This window comes from Ochotona curzoniae, unplaced genomic scaffold (assembly GCF_017591425.1).
Source record: "Ochotona curzoniae isolate NIBS_2020 unplaced genomic scaffold, NIBS_Ocur_1.0 contig_1, whole genome shotgun sequence".
NCBI classification, from domain to species: Eukaryota; Metazoa; Chordata; class Mammalia; order Lagomorpha; family Ochotonidae; genus Ochotona; species Ochotona curzoniae.
In genome coordinates this window covers 36,626,988-36,647,973 of record NW_024464918.1, presented here as the reverse complement: position 1 = coordinate 36,647,973, position 20,986 = coordinate 36,626,988, and positions in this window count along the sequence as shown.

The window sequence follows — 20,986 nt, the reverse complement described above, 5'->3', positions numbered from 1 at the left end:
CACTTTGAGAGTGTGTCTCTGGATTTCAGAATCCAGCTTGTGCCACTCTCCAGTTGGGCTCACACATGTCACTGTGGCCTCTTTTCTCACAGCTAGCTCCTTCCCATTCAGCAGTCACCTGCCACTAGCCACTGGTGTCCCCTGTTCCCTCCATGGCCTGTACATATAACCCTTTCTGCTTCACAACCCCTGTTACCCTGCCTCGAACACATGCCCCTTCCTTCTTGTTGCTGCCAGTGTTCACCCCAGTTCCCATTTATCTTTCAGGGTCAAGTTAAAGGTCAGTTCCCTTGATCCATTTCCTGTTGTTACAACATTTTCCATGTCTTGCTCCTGTGCTGTGATGGTTCCATCATTGCTGCCTGCCCACTGCACAGCGAGGCCTTGAGAGACAGCTGGGGACAATAGCTACCACTAGATGCTGGGTGACATGCTCTGTGCTCGCTACTCTCTTCCTTCATCAGATGTGTCTGGTCCTCCTGTCAGCTTCTGACTGTCCTGTTGGTGACCCTGTGGCCAGACTGCAGACAGGCTGTGGGACTGTGGGATAAACTGAATGTCTTCTGGGCCCTGCAGGTACATCCTGAGTCTGTTCCAAGTTCAGACTCTAGTTGCTGTGTCTGCTAGGTGTTCAGCACAGATGCCCTCTTCATTGCCCTCCTCTGGGAGGTGGTGTGGTAGCCTTGCTGTGGCGCCTGGCTTGTATGGCTGCAGAACAGCACTGTGGTCTGGCCACCAGGGGACATGGCTGGGCCCTCTCTGGAGTCTTCCCTGGGGTCATGTGAACCTGGGGCAGGCAGACCAGGGCAAGCCCCTCCCTGAGATGAGCATGGGTTTTGGAGCCATGACCCAAGGTTTGGTGACCATTCTTTCTGGGCCCCTGGGTCAGTCCTGACAGCTGTCCTGGCACTTGGAACACAGAAGAAGGCCGAGGCATGGACCCTGTCTTGCTCGTGGGGCCTGCCCTCCTGTCTACATCCCCTGAATGCTGGCTGACTCACAGAAAGAGCTTGCTACTGTCCCTCACCTGCAATGGGCAGGTGGCCATGGTGGGAGCATCATAGCACAGGAGCAAGATACACAGCAAATGCTGCGACAAAGGAAATGTCTCTACCCCCCACCCCTCAGCTGTCCATTACCTCGGGGGCCACAGCCCTTCCCAGGGGGTCATGAGCTGTCCCACAGCTTGGTGACAGCCAGTGGCTACTTACAGTGGGTTAGCATCATGGCCAAGTTAGAGGCTTGAGGGAAATCCCATCTGCAAGGCTCTGGGGGTTGCTTGACTGTCAGGCACCCCAACCTGAGCTCTGTCATCCACCCCTCCTGGCAGTGTCGTGAGCAACAGTTGGGCATCTTTTTCTGCTAGATAGGGTACCTGATACCCTGAGAGGAGGCACAGTCCTTTGGTGGGTAGCATGGGAAGTAGGGATTCCCCCAGGCGCTCCCCCTGCATGATAGAGTATGCATGATTCTGGAGGGCTGACATGGAGCGGAGGTATCTCTGACCACCTGAGTGTGCTAGCCAGAGTGGAGTTTACTTTTGCTGCTGCTCCTTTTCTGGGTAGCTGATAGATGGCTCTGATAGGAGGCCCTGAACCTCCACCTGTTACTTCATGAAGGTGATGTGATTTAAAGGGCCATACCTGGCCCTACATCTGCTGGTCTGGGAGGGGAGACCAGACCTTACTGGCCATACCCCTTAAGGGTACCTATAGTTTTTCAGGGCAGACTCTGGCTGTGGTGGCAATCCTTTGACATCTCAAGGCTTAGCTTAGTAATGCTTCAAAGCTTCACAGCACATTCAGCACGAGAGGCCCTGGCCAACTGGTAACTTCCAAGCAGTGATTCAGGGACCTCAGCCCCTTTCTTGTTAGTTCCTCTGAGATAAGTCACGACAAATGATACCTAGTCACTGTGGTGTTACCTCCATCGAAGGCAGAATGGAAAGGAGCAGATGGCTCTCCCATACAGGGCCTGTGCTTACACAGGGCACCTGTTACTCCAACCCTTAATGTACTGGTCAGTCCTTAGGTGCATGGCCTTATATTCCTGCAAGAGTAGCTGGGGTATGCCATTCAGCTGAACTCCCAAAGGAGAGAAAAACAGTGTCAAGGAACAGGGTCCCTGGGGGAGAGGATACTGTCACATCCTCTTCCACTGCTGGACAGAGCCCTGGTTCCTTGTCCTGAGTTGTCATGGCCTAGCCATGTGAGCAGGACTGATGACAACCTCAGATTGTTATACCTTCTCCTGCTACCCCTGGCTAGGGGTCTTCTTGGGCTAGCTTACCCCTTTGCTGAAAGCCTCAGTGTCTGTGAGAGCTGGGATCCTGAAGAGCAAAGCCAGGCAAGGGCTGGACCAAGGGATGCCTTTGGTGATGGACATATATGGGTGAGGCCTCCCGCCTCAGTGGTATCCAGTACCTGATGAGTCCTGCTTGTACCTCAGAGTCCCTGACCACATCAGGCAGCAGCATGCACATTTTATCAGGCGTGGCCAGGCTGTCCCCGTGAGCCCTGTCTGGCGCCATGGCTCATGGGATCATCAGCCGTGGGCAGCATGTGACTTAGCCTCAGTCCCATGCAGTTAAAAATAAGGCTTGCAAATTGGGGCCATGCGCTAGGGGACAGCCATTCTGTGAGCTTGTCACTTGATGATGTTCAAATCTTGTTATAAAAATACACAGTCCCCCTGCGCAGGGAAGAGGTGACCCACTTTAGCCCTCACAGGCTCACTCTGACCTGATGGGGGCTGGTGTGGACCCTTGCTCTGCTTCTGGATCCTGACCAAATGGCTTGGAACATCTGCAGTCCCCACCAAGCTGTTTCTCTTGGCCTAGGGCTGTGTGTCCTGCCCTGTGCAGCTTTGTACCCCTGAGGCATCTGGGCTGGAGACTAAATGGGCTGCTTCCTGGATGCACTGTCAGGCTGTGGGTCTCCTGAGCCAGTGTGTGTCTGCTTCTAGCAAGCCTGAAACTGGGAACCCACTGGCAGGATATGGCTCTGTTTCCCTTGTCCTCATTATCCTTGGGTACAGCAGTGGGTTCTGACACCTCCCAGCTGGGAGCATCTCCTGGCAGAAGGCTACAGTGCTGAATGAACTTAGTGAGCCCAGTGTGTGCCCAGTACCTGGTGTGTGGTATAGGGTATTGGCCAGGTGGGGGTGGGAGCTGACCGCGTGTCTAAAGTCGGGCAGTTGAGATATGAGGGCAGGGAGGAGATTGTGGGTTTGGAAAATATTCTGTTGATACAGCTTCACCCATAGGCTGCACCTGGGCCATGGGCTGCTCCCTGGTCATTGTGTGGTCTGTGGATGTCTCTCACGCTGGGCTCACTAGGCCTTCTTCTGGCCCAATGAAGGTCCAGGAGGAGTTGCAAACACGTGAGTGCTCCCACTTGCAGCTCATGTGGGTGACAGTGACAAGGTGATGTTCTTATGACAGTGTGGAGCTCCTCTGCCCCAGAAGGCCCAAGGGGCACTCTCCCAGGCCAGCTGTTACTTTGAGGACAGAAACAGCTGGTCCAGCACCCACTGTGTCCCTTCCTTATACATCATGACTCCTACCCTATGCCGTTGCCCTAAATGGGGTGTGCAGGGTACAGTTTATTACCAAGGCCTGGGATGTCCTCATGTTACCTCTCTAGACTGCAATCTGCCCATACCCCACCTCCCCAACACATCCCTTGGGAAAAGGACCAGTCTAGAACCCCTCTCTATCCCTCCCGCTGGAAAGACCCCAGATGTGAGCCAGGGCCAAGACTGGGTGGGGCATGATTAAGGAGCCAACTCCTGAACATCTGATTGCAGTTGTGTCTGTGCTGTGGCCAGTTGGTCAGAGAAGGTACCAAGACCTGGGGGGTACTTGGCCTGTGTGGGCTGCCCCACCTGTCCCAGGCAAGGGCTGTGGAGGTGCGCTGCTGGGTAAGACAGTGCTGGTTGTGGAAACACCTCCTACGGGAGAAGTGGGGACCTGGGAGGCCTAAGCAGAGCCCCCCTCACAGAGGAGATGTGTGTGGTTTGGCCCACAGGACTGCCTGTTGCAGGCTTTGTGTGTGACACCTGTGCTGGGAGCCCTAGGAGTGGGCTTCCCATGAGTCTGCCCTGAGCTGGGTGTTCTGTGCGTCTGTTGTCTGCCCTGCCCATGCATTATTAATGAGGTAGCGTTCGTTTCCAGTTTTTTGGAAGCTAATTTGTTCCTACAATCATGATTTCAAATATCACATGAATAATTCAGAAAATTATTTTACTCTAGTTAGAGAAGCCTGTTAGCTGTCACACGTCCAAATAAATTAGTTCCCCTGTCCTGTGGGACATGGAGGCAGGTGCTGGCCAGCCCACAGGGAGCTTGGCACAGGTCATTGGGGCACCCGGAACTCGGCTTCATGAGCTGAGTTTGCCTAGAGGCCAAGGGGCTGGTGGGCACCAGCTTTATTGGGGCCAGCTTTGCTGATATTGAGCACGGGTTGTTCTCAAATGGTCCAAGGCTTCTCCCAGTTCTGGTGTATACTAGGGAGCAGCAGTGACCCCAGGCTCAGAGAGGCAGCCATCTGTGCCCTGGGGCAGCCAGATACAGACCATCCTGGTTTCTACCTTACACCCTTCAGCAAGCCAGGGTGTGGATGCAAAAGTCGCTGACTTTTCTTTCTTTTTTTTTTTTTAAATATATGTATATATACAGAGAGGAGGAGATACAGAGAGGAAGATCTTCTGTCCGATTATTCACTCCCCAAGGGACCATAACGGCTGAGCTGAGCCGATCTGAAACCAGGAGCCAGGAGTTTCTTCTGGGTCTCTCACACAGGTGCAGGGTCCCAAGTCTTTGGACCATTCTTGACTGCTTTCCCAGGCCACAAGCAAGGTGCTGGATGGGATGCAGGGCTGCTGGGATACGAACCTTCACCTGTATGGGATCCTGGAGCATTCAAGGCGAGGACGTTAGCTGCTAGGCTACGCCACCGGGCCCGTCACTGGCATTTATGACATGGGAGTGTCCTGGCTCCTTTACTGTGTTCTGTTAAGGAGTATGTGCCTTTTCTGTGAACCTCAGTTGTGCATCACATTGGACACAGTATTCCCAGCATTGCTTCACTTGCTGGATTCTCATGAGAGGTGTGGTGCTGAGCAAAGTGGAGTGCTGTGGAGACGGAGGGCTTACTCTGCACCGGCTCCCCTGATGCTCCTGCCTGGGAACAGTCATTCTAGGCCTCTCCTGGACCCCCTGAGAACCTGAGCAGTCCCCTGGGGATAGAACAGTCACTGCTCGGGTATCTGGCATCACACTCCTGTAACCTGATGGTGGTTGGCATTCCTAGGAGCAGCTCTGTCTGGGCTATATCAGCAGCCATAGCTTTTGGCTGGGGGTTGGTTGGAATGTGGCTGCCAAAAAGAGGCCCTACTGGGAAGTTCTTTGGAATCTTAGACCAGGGAAAGAGAGGAGTGACTTCCTGGTGGTCACCCATACCTGGCACGGTGCTGGCAGAGCCTCTGGGAAGAATGGCAGCATCCTCCAACCCTGCTTGGGTAGAGATCTTGCTATCTGTGGTCAGAGACCAGCTGGACTTTGGGGTAAGGGTGAGAAGCAGCTGGCTGGGGTGTGCAATGCTACTGGCCAGACTTGGGGGAGGTCTCCTCAGGTGAGTATAGGGAGGGAGAACCAGAAAGGGAGCCACAAGACCAGAGGCCAGGGGCATGGAGCATGCTGGAGGCCAGCAGTTAATGACAGCAGGGTACGGACTCAGCTGAGACCCAGGGGCGCAACCACTGGGTGATGGGTGTGGTTTTTCTAGGTGTTGAGTTTCTCCACTGTGATGACAGGGCTGGTGTCTCATCATGGCAGGTGGTGACACTAGGAGACATCCTGATAAGAGTTAGCACAAGGCCTGGGCCACAGGGACAGTTACATTCACTTTTCCTGCCACCACTGCTGTGAGCATCATCCTCTTGGGTGCCATAGGTGTACTGGAGCTTCTTGGCTGCCTTGGATGGTGGGGTGGTGGTGGTGGTGGTGGTAGTGGTGGTGATGGACTTCCCTTGGAGTCCTGGCTGTGTGGCCCCAAGATGTTAGGATAGGGGTGTGTGTACAACCCACCACTCTTGTGGACTCCTGGGAGGCTACAGAGGGTGGGGCATCCTGCCCGGGAGCGGGTGGGGTAGGCGGAGGGCTCTCAACTTCCATGTCACCAACTTTTCCTTATCCTTTCCTCTGAGTCAGATCCTTAAATCCAGCTTAAGCACCCCTGTGGGATGCACCTGGGGAGTTGGGGGAAGTTGGCCAGGAATGGTCACCAAAAGGCTTGCCCTGTTTCTGCCGGGAGATCAAGCACAGCATGGGTAGCCTTGTGGGGAGGCTGATCCATGGTGAGGAAGAGCGTGCATCTTGGCTGAGATGCCTGAGGCAAGCGGGCCATTCATCAGGATCTTGGCCACAGGTGTTTAGAAGGAAAAATATTTGCATGTGTATGCTTTTCTTCCCCTCAAATGATTAATATTCAAATTAGTGTTGGAGATCCAAATCACTAACATGTAACAAGGCAGAAAAGTCCCCTGACAACATGCAATCTTCAGTCCACTCTGGTGTTTCCTGCTCCTCCTCACCCCTCAGTGCTGTCTGTGATGGGCTATGAAAACAGCAGCTCTTCACGGATCAGATTTGCTCTGTTGATCTGCCAGACTGAGTCAGGGGCAGCTTCCAGTCAGAGACCCAGAGAGCCTACCTTTGTTGCTTTTCCCCCCTGTCCAGCAATGTCACTGTTGGCTCACTCCTGTTTCTGGAACTCCTTATCTGGCCCCAACCAGCTTGCTGCCTTCAGTGGCCCTGCCCTGCTGCTTTGGGTGTCCCAGCTTGATGGGTCCCTGTGGCTTCCTCAGCAGAGGCTCTGCACCACTTGGCGCTGTGCTTGGGCTGAGCCTGCTCGGGGGCAGGTTGGCTTTAGGGACCTCACCAGGAGCAAGTGTTGTTGGGCTTTACCATTTAGAAAACTCACCTGGCTGAAGGTGGTCTTGGTGGTTCCTGGGATTTCTCTGGCACAGAGAATCCTGGAATGTGGGCTTTGGCCTCGAGGTTGTGGCTCACCCAGTGAGACCTGCTCCAGGGAGGCTTTCTGCCCCTCAGCTGACCTCCTGCCCCTCACTATCAGCTTCTGTCTAAGGAATGCCTATTGAGAGGCACCTGTCACTGATGTCATTAGCCTTGGTCTTGTGTACCCTGGTAGCTAGAAGGCTCCCCAGGGCAGGTGTGGTGTCTTAGCAGCCTGCCTGTTTCCAGAATTCAGCATCTATCTGCCCATCTACTCATTGGATTGTTCTTCCATCCTTCAATCCTTCCATCTGCCCTCCCTGTTGTCTGTCCATGAATCCCACCAGTATTTTTTGAGCACAGAGTGGAGTTCAAGCTCCTTTCCAGGTGAGAGAATAGAACGACAAATGATTTAAATCCATTTCTGTTGCCTTGTTTTGTGGCAAAGACAAAAAAAGGTAAGTAAACTATTAATGAACAGTCAAGGGGGCCCAGGGAACCTCCCCTGGTGAGGCCAGGGAGCAACAGTGGGGGGACCTTTCTAAATGTGTGATGTCTTAGCCAGAAATGGGGAGCTTTAGAGTGGCAGCCTGGAGTCAGGGGTGCTGTGTTGGGATCCCAGCTTAGCAGGCTTGAGACTATGGACAGGATGCATAATAGGGAATGGGGGAGCTCAGGTGCATGATGGGGAATGGGGAAGGTGATGCTCAGATGCATGACAGGTATCGGGGAGGTCAGGCTCAGGTGCATGATGGGTATGGGGGAGGTGAGGCTCAGGTGCATGATGGGTATGGGGAGGTCAGGCTCAGGTGCATGATGGGTATCGGGGAGGTCAGGCTCAGGTGCATGATGGGTATCGGGGAGGTCAGGCTCAGGTGCATGATGGGTATCGGGGAGGTCAGACTCAGGTGCGTGATGGGTATTGGGGAGGTCAGGCTCAGGTGCATGATGAGTATCGGGGAGGTCAGGCTCAGGTGCATGATGGGGAATGGAGGAGGTGAGGCTCAGGTGCATGATGGCGAATGGGGGAGGTCAGGCTCAGGTGCATGATGGGTATCAGGGAGGTCAGTCTCAGGTGCATGATGGGTATCGGGGAGGTCAGGCTCAGGTGCATGATGGGTATCGGGGAGGTCAGGCTCAGGTGTATGACAGGTATCAGGGAGGTCAGTCTCAGGTGCATGATGGGTATCGGGGAAGTGAGGCTCAGGTGCATGATGGGGAATGGAGGAGGTGAGGCTCAGGTGCATGATGGGTATCAGGGAGGTGAGGTTCAGGTGCGTGATGGGGAATGGGGGAAGTGAGGCTCAGGTGCATGATGGGTATGGGGGAGGTGAGATCATATCATCTATGTGGAGGATCTTGGAGATACAAGATAGAAGTCAAGCAAATGGAGCAAGCAAGCAATAATAGAGCTGAGTAAATAAGACAGGAAATGACTATTGATGGACCAAATCAATAATTAGGTCTTTGAAAAAATCCACAAAGCAATCAGTCCAGCTGATCAAAGAAAGGGTAAATACATAAACAAATAAAAAGCAGTACTGAAACATGAGTAGCAGTGAGCAGGTGAAGAGAGATTTGTAAGATCTGGGGATAATATTGATATCACGAAGATGTGGATATAACAACTTGTAAGAAGTTCAAAATATTGCACCTGATGCCACTGTTAATGAACACCCCAAGCTAGCTGGAGGAACTGCTATAGAACCCTCAAACTGGGTCCACTTACACAGTGTGCAGGCACAGAGGAGGGGTAGGGACAGTGCTAGAGGAAGAAGCTGGGAGCTGGGCAGCTGTGACTCAATTCTAACACTCGCCTCTCTAAGTGGGTTTTACAGACTAATGTAGGGGGTGACCTGCTTGTGTGGGTTCTCTGGGTGGTCTGTGGTATGTGTCTTCTTCCTCTGAGTGGTTAGTGACAAGGGCCATTTATTCCCTTTAGAAGTTGCAAAGGTGAACTCCTCTCTATCTTGGTCTGGAGTAGACAGGGTGCCTTGGAGTCTGTGCTGAGCTCTCAGAATAGAGGCTGGCATTGAAAGTGGACTCTGTGCACCTTTGGAGTCTCTGTGACTTGGTGTCTTGGCTCTGGCCTGACCCCATGTCATTCCCTTTACTGAAGGGTAACTCTTTCAGAGGAATTTCAGATCGCTCCTGGTGCCTGAGAAAGTCCTTAGCTAAAGTTTTAGGGGTATGGCATAGGTTTTATTACTTGGATACCTGAAAAAAAAATGCATCTTCTTGCTTTGCCCCTGGGTTGTGTAATGGGTGGAACTGGGGCCCCCAAAAGAGGTGGTCAAGCCCTAATCTGGGCTCCTCTGATTGTGGTCTTATTTGTAAATGGAAGCTTTGTAAATCCAGTGCAGTTACTGTGAGGTCCCTCAGCACACCCTGGTGTGGGATTACTGATGCTGTGGTGGGTAGAGGGAAGCTTGGACACAGATGGAGAGAAGACCACACAGTGACTGAGGCCAAGTTAGCCTGGGATGCCAGGACTGAGTGCCAGGAACTGAGAGGAGGTGAGAATGGGTTCCCCCAAGTGTCAGAGTGAGCACCACTCCCTCGGGACCTTGCTTCTGCCTGCTGGCCTGGAGGACTCTGGGGGAGTACCGCTTTGTTTCAGACCCTGCTGGCTGGGACTCTCTGTTGGCCTGCGTTTGTCACCATTCTGAGGCCTGTGATTTCTCTGTCGATGTTCAGTCTACTGCATATGTCACTCAGCCTTAGCTGTAACTAGGTGCACTTACATCCGTCTCTCTCTACATCGTGACCTTGTGACTTGAGCCACCTGTTTGTACAAGGTTGTTATTGTTACATTTTCAGAAGTTGCTTTATTTTATAACTCTTTGCATCTTGTAATTGCTTTTTACTAAGTTTACACTGCCTGTTTTCAGGTAACCTGCCCTTGTTTGGTATTTTATTGTTGCACAGGCAATAAGAGGGAAGCATTTTAGTTCCTATCTTGTGTTAGTATTGTCTGTAGGATTCTCTGTGCAGATACTCATGTTGACTTTGTTTTAGAGGCCCTTGCTGAAGTTTGTCGGGAATCATCTGCTGTGCAGGTCTGACAGGTAGGCCCAGAGTTCGCCCCTCAGACCCTGAGATGGAGACTCCTGTTCTGACTTTGCACTCATGAACTTTGGGGTCTGAGGTCTGTGCATTTTGTGCCAGCTCAGATGTGCGGCAGGACACTGGGTCATTCAGCTGCTGGAGGGTCAGCAGTCTGCTGGGGTGACAGATAAGAAGGAGGTTACATATTGGAAAGCTGCTGGCTTGGCATCTGTTGCTCTTTGCAGTGAAGGGACCAGTATTGATCTCTTGCAGACAGAGGCATAAGAATTGGTGGCATCCCACGGATGCAAAGTGGGGACCAAAGTGGAACTAGTGCAGGAGTCATCTTGTGTTTCTTGACCCAGCACTTTCAAGCCCAAGTCCTCTCTGTCACAACCTGGGTCTCTGCCCTCCAGCCTGGAGTTGGCTCTGTGTGTTTCTTGTTTCCACCTGCTAAGTGTGCTGGATCTCTACCCCCTTGTTATCGCTGCAGTGAAGAGTTCTCTGGGGCAGGACACCTGTCTCCCTCCCTGGATGCCACGTGGAAGCCCCTTATTTTCAGAGACTGTGGCCTCTAAGTTGAGAGAGGGTCTAGACTTGTGGCCCTTAGCAAACCTTCAGGTTGCTGGGTCGCTGCATAGAGGAGCTGAGGGAAGCAGGGGTGACAAGGACACCTGCCCGGGGGCCAGGAATCTTGGGGTCCCTGGATGGGTGCTGGGACTTCCCTCACTGGTCTCTCTGCTCCCAAATGAAATGATCAAGTCTGAGCACAGGCATTCCTCAGCCAGTGGGCCTGTCCTGGGCTGTGTGCAGGAGCCTGGACAGAAGCCCTTGCCCAGCTGGCTCAGGTCCTCTGTTCTTTGCATCCCAGCTGCTGTCCTGGCCTCCAAGCGCATCTGTCATGCCACGGCACCTACCCCAGGGCTTCAGTGGATTGAGAGGCCAGTGCAGAAATGTGCTTTGTTGGTGGCAGTAATGGAACAAGTCCTCTGTTGACCTTCTTTGGACTGAAATTGCTACCTAGGCCAAATGTATTTATGCAGCCATCATTGGTCATGAGGGAGAGTCCCTGAAAGACCACAAACCCAGCATTGATCCTAGGCACTTTGGGCTCCAACTCTGAGGGCTGAGGTCCCAGGCCGCTGCTGTTGCTCCTTGGAACTCTTTGTCTAGGGTGGTAAGAGACTTGCTTGGGGATATTCCAGAAGGAGCACTGGGTGGATGGGTCTGGAAGTGCCAGACAATGTGGGCTGAGCAGCAGGCTCCATGGAGTGAGCAGGAGTCCTGACCCAGGATAGGTGCACTGGCCCTTGGTCACCTTTAGGACAGCCTTGGGTTTACCAGGTGCCAACTGAAGAGCTGAGAGCTTCCATGTAGTGTTTCCCTGCAGACTCATAGCTACCTCCTAGGCCAGGGGTTCATCAGGACCGGCCACTATTCCCAGGTCTCAAGGCCACAAAGCAGTGGAGATGGGCATCTGACTCCCCATTTCTCAGCACCCACTGTTTGCACTCTGTGACACTAGCAGGGTTGGTGGGAAGAAGGGCCAAGGACCCAAGGGTCTTTTCTGGTCTTTTGTCTGTTTTGCATTGGCCAGACCCCCAGCCAGGGAAAAGGGGATAGTACCAGTGGCCTCCAGGCCCTAGCCAGGAGTCCCAGACCCATGGTTTTCCTCCAGGTGGTCTGTAACATGGAGTTCCTCAGCAATTTGTGAATCCAGGTCATTTCTTATTCAGAGCCTGGGGTTCCTGGAGAAAAGCCCTTAAGAGAAGATTGAACCCAATGATTTTATCTACACAGGAGATAAGTCTTATGTTTTGGGACCCTGTAGGGTCTTAATTAATTTTTTAAGAGATTGATTTATTGAGAGAGTTAGAACATGAATGAGCTATCTTCTATTGGATGGTTCATTCCTCAAAGGGCCATGGTGATTGGGTTGGACCAGGCCAGAACTGAGAGCCCAGAACTCCATCTGTGTTTCTCTTATGGGTGACAGGTGCTGAGTCCTGGGGCTATCCTCTGCTGCCTTCTCAGTGCACTAGCAGGGAGCTGCTTAGGAAGTAGAATAGCTGGAGCCTTGAGCTGGCATCCATATGGGATGTTGTGAATTCCAGGGAGCTTTGGGCTGGCTGTCGAGCCTCTGTCCCTGGGTGTCATGTTGACTGTCTTTAGCTTGGGTCATCCCAGCAACTCAGAGCCAGGCGGCCCACTGTGCCACATATCCCTTCTCTGTTGGAGCTGACACATAGTGCCCAGGCCTGCTAGCCTCTGTGGGGACCACCTCTACTCTGACTCACACCTCTGTGCTCTGCACTCTAGCAGGGCCATGGTGTTTGCAGCGTTGGAAGCAGTCAGAATGTGCTAAAAATGCAGTGATGACAGCCAGATATTTTTAGGGTGACAGATCTGAAAGCTGTTAGTGCCAGAAGTGTGGGCTCATCTTAATGCTGGCAAATAAAAGGCCACATTTACAGATATGGCAGCTCATGCCTAGGTCACTTCCCCACATAGCCCATGTGCCTATGTCCAGGCACCTACTGCTGAGAGCTGGGAATACAGCAGGATGTGGTGCACGTGGGATGCCCGCTTTCAGCTCCCAGTCTCCACCATCCAGCCAGGGGTAGGGCATTCCATGTAGGGACAACCCCAGACAGTGGTGATGTTCAGGCTCCTGGGGAGGGCCTGCCACATCTGGCAGTGCAGCTGGTTTGGAGTAGCCATATCAAAGGCCCAGGTTGCAGGGGACCCATTTGCTGACACTGAGACAATTGTTTCCTGGCTCCAGGCAAAGATGTGGGCCTCTTGTCTGCCAGATGTTCAAGAATGAATGAAGCCTTTGGGGATGGGGCTGAGGCTGAGGCAATGGACAGGAAAGCCTCCCCCCCCCCCCAACCCCACCTGCTTGTGGTCAGCAATGGGAGTAGAGAGCTTCACTATACAGGTTAACACTGTCCTGGGCAGACTGGATGCCAACCACCAATGACATTTCAAGTTTTTGAGTAGCCATGTTATAAAGTAAAAAAGGATCAGGCAATATTCATTTGCATAGTGCTTTTTGCTTAACCTAGTTTATCCAAAATACTGTCAACACATACTCAATGTAAAACCATGACCGAGACAGTGGATGGTCTTGGTTCATCGAGTGCTTGAAATCAAGAGTGTATTTTAGACTCGCACATTGGTTCATGTGACTTGTGTTTCCACAGCCAGGTATGGGTGGTGGCCACTGTGTTGGCAAGTACAGGTATAGAGGATGCTCTGGGTAGGTAGGATGGAGGGGGCAGCCCTGGACCTGGGCAGGCAGATGAGACATGATTTGCCCTTGCCTGTGGCCAGGCATCCAGGGCAGCAGGAAGCAATGGGGCAGGTGTTATGGTCTTTATGCCATTTTTCATGATGGGTGTGATCTAAAAGCTGGGTCCTGGTGCTCCTGATGGGTATAAAGAGGCTGGAAGAGTTCAGAAGCAGCTTTGCATAGGGCTGGGCACCCTGTGCATGACCCCAAATGTGCTGCTCTGTGAAAGGGACAGATCCCTCCAAAGGTATTGACTGTATACAGGCTGCATGGAGCCTACCTTTCAACAATGTCTGGAGTGAAGGAGGGTGGTGCAGTGGACAGTAGACATGTGTGAGGTTGTGGTGAGTGCCCAGGAGCAAGGCAAAAGCTTGGAGGGGGTGTGGCACGGGAGGGGTTTTTGCACTTGGCACAGAGGGGTCAGAGAGGCCACCCTGAATGTTGAGCCCAAGCTGCAGTTGGGGTGTGGTGTGGAGGAGTCCCCACAGATGCTTGGGGAAGAGCATTCTAGGCCAGGGCAGTCACCCACACAACTGACCTGGATCAGGGTATCTGTGGGATTGGGGGCAGCAAGCAGGACCAGCCAGGGTGGTCACTATAGGGGCCCCGAGAGCCCCTTGGTGTTCACCAGTGGGGCTGGTCAACTGAGACACAACATGGTCTGATTTGAGTTTTGCCAGACCATTGGATGGGGAACTGATTTAATTTCTTTTTGCTGTTGTAACAAATGACCATAGTCCTAGCACCTTATAAAACTACAAATTAATTTTTTTTATGATTCTGTGAGTCATTAAGTCTGACAAAGGCCTTGACCTTGGCTAGACTCAGTGTCATTAGAGCTGAGATCCTCTCTGCAGGCTCTGGGTTTTGGGCTCTGTGGTCACAGGATTACGGTCCCATGTCCTTACTGACCTGCACATGGGTGGCCTCCACCTTGTACACAGGTGCTCCTGGGGCCTCACACAGAGAACCCCCCCCCCATCTCAGAGTCAGCAAGGGGTTGCAGTCCTAATACCTGAACACCTATGGCCACAGCTAGGAAGTTATCCCTCTTTGAGGACCCATGTGATATGCTGGGGACCCCAGGCCTTTCTGTGTCATAAAACCCCCATCTCAAGGTGTGGGGTGTTGAACACATCTACAGATGTCTGGAAGATACCTGTGGACTACAGGGACTAGCACGTGAGGAGCTGGGTGGGTAGGGGGCAGATTCCATGTCACAGCCTGGATGATGGTAGTGGAGGTCATGGGGTGGGAGAGGACAGGGGCTTGGCCCTGGGTGAGTGAGGCCCTCAGGCTCCTCTGTACTTGCTTGTTATTTTGTTTAACTGACAGGTAATACTTAGTTCAAACTTCAGGGCTCGAGGGTGGTACAAATAATCCCTTCCTCTCGCCATGCAGAGAACAGGCTCTAGGAGGCCACGGCCCCATGGAAGCTAGACAGGAGAATCTAGTGCCCTGGTGCAGGGCAGGGAGGGTGACACAGCTGCGCCAGTGAGAGGAAGGCCAACCTCTGCTATTTGAGGCCATGGAAGGGCATAAGAAGAAACCCTGGGTGAATGACCATTTCCGACCCCCAAATCCCCCTCCCGGGGTCTAGTGGTTGGCAGACTTCACATCAGGCTTCTGGGCTTGGCCACCACTGCCCCTTTTCCCTTCTATGCCTTCTCTGGATGGGACATGTGCATTGAAGAGCTGGGGTGGAGGGCAGAGGCTGCACCCACCTGTGTGCCCCCCCTTCCCTGCAGCCACTCGTACCCCCCGCCCCCAGGTCTAACCTCCCTTTCCTTTCCAGCTCTCCCACCTGTCTCCTTTCCCTCCTCCTTGTTGTGGCAGTGGGAGGGGTTGAGGCGCATCGGGACTGTGGTGATGCTGCAGTCTGTGACAAGGCTGGGGAAGGCAGGAGAGGTGCAGTTGGTTTTCCTGCCCCAGGTTCCGACACACAGAGGTGGGGTGGGGACTGCCGCTCTGCAGGTGGAGGGAACCGTATCGCAAGAAGGCCTGTGCTGGTGACCTTCCCGGGGCTCTGTGGCGAGTAACGTCATTAAGATGAATGGGTGTTTGGGTAAAGGTTGTAAATATATGAACAGCATCCTGGCCAGCCCCATACATCACCCGTGTTTATTCAGTGGCTTGGCACATGAGCTGGAAGGCACGCCTTGCTATTTGGTTGGAGCTGGGAGTTTCAAAGTACATTAAAGGAGTTTACTGAAAACTGTTGGCCAGCAGATAAAACACAATGACTCTAATTCCCAAGGCATTGCAGACAGAACGTCCTGAAAACCTGCAGTGTAATAATTCACAGATGCTGTGACAAGCAGCCTCTGAGGCTCTGGACTTGCTGCTTCTGTACACTCCAGAGGCAGCCGGGAGCCCTCCCTCCAGGAGCCTCTGGGCCTGGCTTGCATGACTCTCCCCCAGGCCTGGCTAAGCAGCTACTGGGAGCAGCTGGCCAGCAGGTCCCTCACAGGCTTCTCTAGGGTCACCCTGTGGTTGACGGGGATGGGACCTCCTAGTTACTCTGGCTGGACTCCAGCCTGTGACCTTGCCAGTTTATCACCTTGATATTGGGGCTCTGTCTCCCTGAGCATCCAGGGCGCCCACCTCTTGCTGGGCTTTCTTGGGGCAGGCAGCTGAGGCATGTTTGTGCTGAGGTTTGCTAGCCCTCCAGGGTGTCTGAGCTGGTTTCTAAGTCACACAAAGGGGACACAGGAAAGCTTCTGGTACAGAGGTAATGTTGCCACAGCACAATTCTCTGAGTGCTATGAACAGCTGTGCTCCCCATTCCTCTCCTGCTGCTTGCCATGGAAGGACACGGGTGAACAGTTGGCGCCTCAGCTTGTGTTCGGAGGTGGACAGCAGTGAGAGGGAACAGAGGGACAATGACAGGCGTTCCTTGAGCCAGGGGCCTCCCAGGCCTGGGTCTGTCATGCTGGAGGCCATAGCAGGGGCCAGTGCATTTGTGGGCAGTGAGCAAGGGGTCTCCAGCAGGTAGTAATAAGGATGGAGGCAACCTCACGAGTAAACAGCCTCTCAGGGCAGAACAGTGCCTGCTGGAGAAAGACAGTGCCACCCCCCAAGCTGCTGTATCCACAAAATCGAAAGGTGTTCGGGGGTGGGGCGGGTGGCAAGGACCGGGGCTCTGAACACCAACTCTACCTACACCCGTAGGTGACTGTGTGTTCTCACTTGGGTTGTAAAAATGAAGTCCTCATCTGCACTTCCAAAACTGGCAATGACTGTGAGTTGACAACTTGCAGCACTGTGGGCCACCCCAGGAGTGTTTGTCCTGTGCTGTCCTTTAAGTGGTGGCCACAGGCCACGTGGATCAGAGTCTAGCCCAGAGTCTGGCTCAGATGTGCTAAAACCTGGCTACTGGTTTACTTTCTCTTTAAGGGCAAACCTGAGGCTTCTGGTGATGGATAAGCGTTTTCTGGCCCTGGTTCTTGACACCCCATGGCATGGTAGTTGTGTCCTGCTCAGAGTTTAGGCTGATTAGGGCCCTGTCAGGCATAGGGTCCTGGAACACTCTGAAGGCTTGCCTGAATCTGACCTGGGCTTTGTTCTGATCTGGGGTTTACTGCGGCCTGGGAGCAAGGTATCTGGGTGAGGTTTCATTGCTGAATGTGTTCATATTGTGGTGATGCAGAGAGGAGCCCTGCTTCACTTGCCTGGCCCCTGTTTTCTATCCCAACGGCCCCTTCCTATCCCCAGCGGCCCAGGGAAGAGGTGGCGTTAAAAGTTGTTGTTGGTCGGGGCTGCTTATTAATCAGTGTTTGTTACGGTAGTTAAGCTTTTAGTGATAATGAAATGTAAATGTGCCTGCAGATCATGCCATCGTTTCCTGAAACCAAAACACATTCGTGAAGAAAAATGGCTGCGGCAAGATTATGGGGATATTAATTGTGCGGATTTACACGCTCCACAGATGGCAATGCACGTGCTGCATGCAGTTGGGAGCCAGGCTGGGCAACCGGAAGAGGGGTTCTTTTCTGCAGTCCGGGCCCCTACCCCGTTCCTGAAGGCTTCCCATTCATTTCCCAGGTGAAGGAAGAGAAGTTTGAAAGGTTCAGAAAGAGTCCCTTAACAGTGGATCGTAGAGCTGGACATGGAGCTCACAAAGCCCAGGAGAAAGCAGGGCACAAGTGGGCTTCCTGTGAGACCTCAGCTACTCAGTCCAGTAGCTATTGTAATCACACCCCCTCTTAATTCCTCCCACCAGCATCCATTGTGGCCACACCCACAGGCCCCTCAACATGACCATGCCCCCTCCTCAACCACTCCTACCAGTGATTGTCCTGACCACGTCCCCTCCTGAGTTCCTCCCACCAGGGCGCAGGCCCTTCAGGCTGGAAGAGACAGTGATAATTCTTTTTTTTTAATTTTTATTTTGAATTTTGAATTTTATGGTACAATTCCACCGTAGCATCTGGGATTTCCCCCCTCCCAAATTCCCACCCCTGAACTGATTTTCCCCATATTGTTACAATAATATAGTCCTTCATAAGGAGTTACGATTCCATCAGTCTTTTATTTACGTGTGCCCTAGCATTGCTGGTACAGACAATGTCAGACAGTCCAGCATCCCATTGTCTAGGTATGTCCAACAGTTTCATTGGGAGCCCATCTTTGGTTTGGAAGTAGGGATGCAAATTGCTTTGTATCTTTACATCTGGATATGGTGGTTTCTATTACTCCATCAGTATACATTCCCTTAAATGACAACCCAGAGAATAAGGTCAACAACAGGTGTGAAATTAAAACAACAGCAACAACAAAATTACAGCACCATGGAGTTGGAAAAAAATGTGCCACCGAATAACCAATGCATGGGTGATGAAAGGAAAACACAAAAACCTCTTGGGCAAAATGATGCCACTGTGTAATCCAGGAGCTAGTGATGAGTTCAACAAGAGAAAATAAAATATTTGGAAGAAATGAAAATGAAGCAAAAAACATCGAAACACATGGGATGCAGCAAAAAACAGTATGGAAACGTTATTGAACTTATAATTTGAATGATGGTTTCCTTATATTAGAGAGAACATATGGTATTTGTCTTTTTGAGATTGACTTATTTCACTGAGCATCATGGTCTCTAGTTGGGACCATCGACTGAAGTGAGGACAGATGAGCTGATAATTCTTTTTAAATCATCAAGTATTAATTCTTTTTATTTATTTTTTTATTACAAAGTCAGATATACAGAGAGGAGGAGAGTCAGAGAGGAAGATCTTCTGTCCAATGATTCACTCCCCAAGTGACCACCAACGACCGGTGCTGCGCCAATCCAAAGCTGGGAACCAGGGACTTCTTCCAGTTTTCCCATGCAGGTGCAGGGTCCCAAAGCTTTGGGCCATCCTCGACTGCTTTCCCAGGCCATAAGCAGGGAGCTGGATGGGAAGTGGAGCTACTGGGATTAGAACCGGCGCCCATATGGGATCCTGGTGCATTGAGGGTGAGGACTTCAGCCGCTAGGCCACGGCGCCAGGCCCAAGTATTAATTCTTTTTTTTTTAGACTTATTTTTATTATGTTTTTATTGGAAAGGCAGATATACAGACAGGAGAGACAGAGAGGAAGATCTTCCGTCCGATGATTCACTCCCTAAGTGAGCACAACGGCCGATGCTATGCCGATCTGAAGCCAGGAGCCTCTTCCGGGTCTCCCACGCGGGTGCAGGGTCCCAAAGCTTTGGGCCGTCCTTGACTGCTTTCCCAGGCCACAGGCAGGGAGCTGGATGGGAAGCGGGGCTGCCGGGATTAGAACCGGCGTCCATATGAGATCCCGGGCGTGCTAGGCAAGGACCTTAACCACTTGCGCCACCGCGCCGGGCCCCCAAGTATTAATTCTTGAATGGTATGTTGCAGGCTGGTCACTATGCCAGGTATCGGACATGCTCACTCACAGAGCTGACGTCTCAGTGGTCAGCACCGGGGAGATGAGCAGGAGCCAAAAGCAGAGTGATGGGGCAGTAACCATGACAATGGCTGACACCAATTATTCCTTTTGTGTCTCGTGCAGTTGATAGTACTCAGAGAGGACTAGGTTGTGTTTTTCACTACACCTGTGCTTTTTGCTGCAGTCCTGCTGATTCTGAGGATTAGCTCCCTTTTACAGATGGAGAGATTGAGGTGTGGGCTGGCTGAGTCACCTGGTTGTGGTCTGAAAGTGGACAAGGCCAGTGCTGGGTTTTGAGCTGCAAGTCTGGCGCTTGACTGCCTGCTGCTATTCATGCAGCTACTTCACTGCTTTCAAGGGAAAAAAAATGCATTTGGATTATCCTGGAGGCAGGATCTTTGGCCAGGTTTAGGGGTGAGGAGGGATGACTCAGGTGGAAAGGCCTTGGGGCAGGGAGCAACTTGCTGCCTTGAGCAGCTGACCACCTCTCTGAGTGTAGTTTGGTTCTTGGGCCCTGTGAGGGCCTGGGAGCTGAGTGCCTATGCTGAGCACCCCAGTGGGCTGTGCCAGTATTGTCAGCAGGGGAACCACCAGACTATTCTTCCTTCCTATAAATGCTCCTTAGGGAGGGCACGAGGACTCTTCTTCCTGTGCCACAGGGGTGTGGGCAGAGTGTCTCAGTCATGGGTGGTCTGAGGATCTGGACAATCTGAGTTTGATCTTGGGGAGGGAAGGCCAGGGTGTGAGGCAATGAGCAGAGTGTGGGGAGGGCTGTGAGTGGGCAGTGCACTTGCCACAGAGGGACAGGTCCAGGAGGGCTCCCTGGAAGAGACAGGTCTCCTGGGTGGTGAGAGATGCCCTTCAAACTACGCGGTTTATGGTGTCTCATTATGGCAGAAGGATGCCACAGTCCCTGTTGGTGCTTTGTAGTGATCTTTCATCACCTTCAGGACCAGATGTCCTGGGATGTAGGACTATCTGAATTCAAACTGAGAGAGTCCTGGGCAGACTCAGGTAACTGGTCATCCTGCTAGCGTAGGGCTGGTACTGGGCTGGAGCCCGAGAGGTGGTGCAGGGTTTCTGTGCAGAATGGACCTGGAGCTGGACAGGGGAGACCTGAAGAGCAGACACTTTCCCCCTGGGCAGAGGGTAGCTGGCATAGTCCTGTACTAGAGCAGGGTTTCTCCTGGAGAGCCTGGGATTCCTGGGGCTTCCCTCACTACCTGCTCCTACGAGGTTGGGCACATCCACCCAGGTCTGCCTCCACCCTCACAAGGCAACAGTGGGCACCTGCCAGGCCTGGAAGCTTCTTGCTGCAACTGAGTGCAGAGAAAGCCTCAGCTTTCCTGTTCCCCAATCTCTCTCCCACTCTGAATGGAGCTGATTGCCTAAATTGAAGGTATTATGCTGTAATGATTGTTATAATTAAAACTATTATCATCTGAAAGAGACCAGAACACGGGAAACTGCCGAAAAGACTTTGAAAGCTTTTAAAGCATGTTTTTGAGCCAGATAAAAGCGCCTTTGTGTGGAATGTTTTAAAAAGAGGGAGACTGTGTGAGTGGGCACCTGTGGGCTCCCAAATCTGGTTCTGTCACACCTAGGGTAGAGAGACTGGTGCTGGTGGGGCAGGAGGTGGTGGTGGTACTTCACAGGCACATGGTGGCAGCTGCCCAGGGTTGCCAGGCTGTAGCCTGTGGGCACTGCCAGCATAGGTCCTCCAATGTG